We start from the raw sequence: 5,000 nt of genomic DNA, 5'->3' as shown, positions 1-5,000 counted from the left end.
GCCTCATTCAAGTTGGACTTGGGCTCGGCGCGAGGCGTCGGGGTAGTGGACCCTCCCAAACACCACATGCCACGACAGGCGGCAGCCTGCGGGGTTCGGTGCTGGACTCTTCCCTGTTCGCTCGCCGCTACTGGGGGAATCCTTGTTAGTTTCTTTTCCTCCGCTTAGTAATATGCTTAAATTCAGCGGGTAGTCTCGCCTGCTCTGAGGTCGTTGTACGAGGTGTCGCACGCCACACCGCCAGCCGGCTGTGCACGCTACCGAGAAAGTACCGGTATGCGAACCGCCAGGCGACGGGCGCGCATCGCACGTTTGAGGAGACGCGGCCGGCCCCACAGGCGGCCACGACACTCCCAGGTCTCCGAAGCGGGACAAACGCCGCGCGCTTCAGTATACGTAGCCGACCCTCAGCCAGACGTGGCCCGGGAACGGAATCCATGGACCGCAATGTGCGTTCGAAACGTCGATGTTCATGTGTCCTGCAGTTCACATGTCGACGCGCAATTTGCTGCGTTCTTCATCGACCCACGAGCCGAGTGATCCACCGTCCTGGGTGATCTTTTCTGTTAGTTTCCACTGTCTCTTTCAAAACAGTTGCATAGGCGGGACTGAGGCGTTTGACGGCCCCTGTTCCAGCGTTCTGTGTCCAACGGCCTCACGGCCGATGGGCGTCGTACGGCTCCACACCGGAGCGGACAGGCACTCGGGCGAAAGTCATTCAAAACCGGCGCCAGGCGCCAGGTGCCGCAGGCCAGCCGCTCCAGAGCTTCAGCGCTCGTACCACACAACATTTTTCAGTTAGTTTTGAGAGGCACGCGTGGTTCCGCACGCGGCGCACGGCTGCTGCCGTACAGGTAGCGTGTTGCGCGACACGACACGCACATCGAAAGACATGCAGTCTAGTCGGTAATGATCCTTCCGCAGGTTCACCTACGGAAACCTTGTTACGACTTTTACTTCCTCTAAATGATCAAGTTTGGTCATCTTTCCGGTAGCATCGGCAACGACAGAGTCGATGCCGCGTACCAGTCCGAAGACCTCACTAAATCATTCAATCGGTAGTAGCGACGGGCGGTGTGTACAAAGGGCAGGGACGTAATCAACGCGAGCTTATGACTCGCGCTTACTGGGAATTCCTCGTTCATGGGGAACAATTGCAAGCCCCAATCCCTAGCACGAAGGAGGTTCAGCGGGTTACCCCGACCTTTCGGCCTAGGAAGACACGCTGATTCCTTCAGTGTAGCGCGCGTGCGGCCCAGAACATCTAAGGGCATCACAGACCTGTTATTGCTCAATCTCGTGCGGCTAGAAGCCGCCTGTCCCTCTAAGAAGAAAAGTAATCGCTGACAGCACGAAGGATGTCACGCGACTAGTTAGCAGGCTAGAGTCTCGTTCGTTATCGGAATTAACCAGACAAATCGCTCCACCAACTAAGAACGGCCATGCACCACCACCCACCGAATCAAGAAAGAGCTATCAATCTGTCAATCCTTCCGGTGTCCGGGCCTGGTGAGGTTTCCCGTGTTGAGTCAAATTAAGCCGCAGGCTCCACTCCTGGTGGTGCCCTTCCGTCAATTCCTTTAAGTTTCAGCTTTGCAACCATACTTCCCCCGGAACCCAAAAGCTTTGGTTTCCCGGAGGCTGCCCGCCGAGTCATCGGAGGAACTGCGGCGGATCGCTGGCTGGCATCGTTTATGGTTAGAACTAGGGCGGTATCTGATCGCCTTCGAACCTCTAACTTTCGTTCTTGATTAATGAAAACATACTTGGCAAATGCTTTCGCTTCTGTTCGTCTTGCGACGATCCAAGAATTTCACCTCTAACGTCGCAATACGAATGCCCCCGCCTGTCCCTATTAATCATTACCTCGGGTTCCGAAAACCAACAAAATAGAACCGAGGTCCTATTCCATTATTCCATGCACACAGTATTCAGGCGGGCTTGCCTGCTTTAAGCACTCTAATTTGTTCAAAGTAAACGTGCCGGCCCACCCAGACACTCAATAAAGAGCACCTTGGTAGGATTTCAACGGGGTCCGCCTCGGGACGCACGAACACGCACGAGGCGGTCGCACGCCTTCGGCTCGCCCCACCGGCAGGACGTCCCACGATACATGCCAGTTAAACACCGACGGGCGGTGAACCAACAGCGTGGGACACAAATCCAACTACGAGCTTTTTAACCGCAACAACTTTAATATACGCTATTGGAGCTGGAATTACCGCGGCTGCTGGCACCAGACTTGCCCTCCAATAGATACTCGTTAAAGGATTTAAAGTGTACTCATTCCGATTACGGGGCCTCGGATGAGTCCCGTATCGTTATTTTTCGTCACTACCTCCCCGTGCCGGGAGTGGGTAATTTGCGCGCCTGCTGCCTTCCTTGGATGTGGTAGCCGTTTCTCAGGCTCCCTCTCCGGAATCGAACCCTGATTCCCCGTTACCCGTTACAACCATGGTAGGCGCAGAACCTACCATCGACAGTTGATAAGGCAGACATTTGAAAGATGCGTCGCCGGTACGAGGACCGTGCGATCAGCCCAAAGTTATTCAGAGTCACCAAGGCAAACGGACCGGACGAGCCGACCGATTGGTTTTGATCTAATAAAAGCGTCCCTTCCATCTCTGGTCGGGACTCTGTTTGCATGTATTAGCTCTAGAATTACCACAGTTATCCAAGTAACGTGGGTACGATCTAAGGAACCATAACTGATTTAATGAGCCATTCGCGGTTTCACCTTAATGCGGCTTGTACTGAGACATGCATGGCTTAATCTTTGAGACAAGCATATGACTACTGGCAGGATCAACCAGGGAGCTGCGTCAACTAGAGCTGAGCAGCCGGCCGCCCGGGAGTGTGTCCCGGGGGCCCGCGCGAACACGCAAGCGTCCGCTCAATTATTCTGCAAACAGGAGGAGGCTGAGCTCCCCTGCACAATACACCTCGAAACCCTCTCAGGTCCCGGCGGCGCGCAGCGCCGTCCTAAGTACTTGGTCGGGTTCGAGAGAGGCGCAATCGCCCGGAGTTAGGCGAGTAGACGCTTTAGGTGCGACCACCCGTGCTCCCAACTGAGCTTGCCGCTGCCGACAGAGGCCCGGGAGCGTGCTGTCGTGGCATTGCCGGCGGGAGACAACACGCGCCACCTACGGTGACCGGCAGCTCCAACGCCAGCGCCACAGAAGGGCAAAGGCCCCACGTGGGTGCCGAAGCGAACTCTCCCAGCACAGCGCACGTGCCAACACGTCTGCACAACTGCGATACAAACCACCAGCGAGAACCGCTGGGGCGACCGAGCAGCAGACGGCGTCGCGGCGCCGAGTGCCGGGCGGCGGCGCATCCTCAACGCACACAGTCCTCAATCGGACCAGCACACTGCAGATGTCCACCGCGCTTCGCACCGGGCCGGCGAGGACCCACTTTGGCTGCACGGCGCCGCGCGCAGGGTGCCCCGGCGCGCAGCTGCGCCGCCTGCCGCGTCCGTCGGCCGGCGCGCCTGCCACTGGGCGCCCCCACCAGCCGGCTGTAGCGCGTGCGCCCACGCACCGCGCGGCCAGCACGCCGGGCGGCCCCCCCCTCACCGGCCGGGGACAGTCCCACCCACCCACAGCCGCGTATCGCTTCACACCCAGATCCACATTCACGTTCATTGGTGTGGTGGGTATCGCTGACACAACCGCGTCATAGCTGTACCGATCGTTGCCCTCACAGATGTACCTCCAGCAAGATCAACCGCACCACAACGGGTTACCAGTTGTTCATTTGCGTAACGTCACCAGTAAACGTACACGTCCACGTCCATCCCCGTTTGCAAAGTCAACTATTATTGCATGCCTGCCTGTCAGGTGTCAAGACACACTACATCCGCTCACATCCACGCAACAAAATGTGCCCGACTAGAGGGCACGTGGAAGGTGCCCCCGTACGTATGCGATGTCCATTGCGCGACGAACTGTCAACCGGCCTCTGTAGCATGTCGCAGATGTGGAACGCGGGACACCGTGCTATCACATTGTGTGAGAAGAGACTACTATGTCTGCATACACGCGCCACTACATGAACAGACGGCTCATGCTGATCGCCATCCACTGCGTCCATTACTCCCACACGTCTCTATGGCGTACCACACTGCAATACAGCTGTTATGGGGAGATGACACGTAGCTGTGTACACAACATTCTGAGCGGGTTGCGGTTGGACAACAATACATTAATGTAACGTGTCATATGCCATTTACAGAGCAGGTTAAGGCACAACGTGGGTTAGGTTAAGGCACAACGTGGGTTATGTTAAGGCACAACGTGGGTTATGTTAAGGCACAACGTGGGTTAGGTTAAGGCACAACGTGGGTTAGGTTAAGGCACAACGTGGGGTAGATTGCGGCACAACTTGGGGTAGATTGCGGCACAACTTGGGGTAGATTGCGGCACAACTTGGGGTAGATTGCGGCACAACTTGGGGTAGATTGCGGCACAACTTGGGGTAGATTGCGGTACAACTTGGGGTAGATTGCGGTACAACTTGGGGTAGATTGCGGTACAACTTGGGGTAGATTGCGGTACAACTTGGGGTAGATTGCGGTACAACTTGGGGTAGATTGCGGTACAACTTGGGGTAGATTGCGGTACAACTTGGGGTAGATTGCGGTACAACTTGGGGTAGATTGCGGTACAACTTGGGGTAGATTGCGGTACAACTTGGGGTAGATTGCGGTACAACTTGGGGTAGATTGCGGTACAAATTGCATTACATTGCGGTGCAAATTGCGTTACATTGCGGTGCAAATTGCGTTAGGTTAAGGTGCAACACAGGTTAGGTTAAGGTGCAACACAGGTTAGGTTAAGGTGCAACACAGGTTAGGTTAAGGTGCAACAGAGGTTAGGTTAAGGCGACATAGGTTAGGTTAAGGTGCAAGATGGGTTAGGTTAAGGTGACATAGGTTAGGTTAAGGTGACATAGGTTAGGTTAAGGTGACATAGGTTAGGTTAAGGTGACATAGGTTA

General features: G+C 55.6%; 3 non-coding genes across 3 annotated transcripts in view; all 3 read right to left on the bottom strand.

The window, feature by feature from the left end:
- LOC126149307 (large subunit ribosomal RNA) overlaps positions 1–213 on the bottom strand; it is a 4,222-nt gene extending 4,009 nt beyond the window's left edge. The window contains exon 1 of the ribosomal RNA XR_007530804.1: positions 1–213. This exon is cut by the window's left edge and continues 4,009 nt beyond it. This is a non-coding gene — a ribosomal RNA (large subunit ribosomal RNA).
- Positions 214–401: 188 nt separating this feature from the next.
- On the bottom strand, positions 402–556 carry LOC126149293 (5.8S ribosomal RNA). The gene has a single exon (XR_007530791.1). It is a non-coding gene; the product is annotated as a 5.8S ribosomal RNA (ribosomal RNA).
- A 351-nt stretch (positions 557–907) lies between these two features.
- Positions 908–2,816, bottom strand: LOC126149301 (small subunit ribosomal RNA). Its single transcript, XR_007530799.1, has one exon. It is a non-coding gene; the product is annotated as a small subunit ribosomal RNA (ribosomal RNA).
- Between the last annotated feature and the right edge of the window lie 2,184 nt (positions 2,817–5,000).

This window comes from Schistocerca cancellata, unplaced genomic scaffold (assembly GCF_023864275.1).
Source record: "Schistocerca cancellata isolate TAMUIC-IGC-003103 unplaced genomic scaffold, iqSchCanc2.1 HiC_scaffold_923, whole genome shotgun sequence".
Classification (NCBI taxonomy): Eukaryota; Metazoa; Arthropoda; class Insecta; order Orthoptera; family Acrididae; genus Schistocerca; species Schistocerca cancellata.
This window is presented reverse-complemented; position numbering and strand designations above follow the sequence as displayed.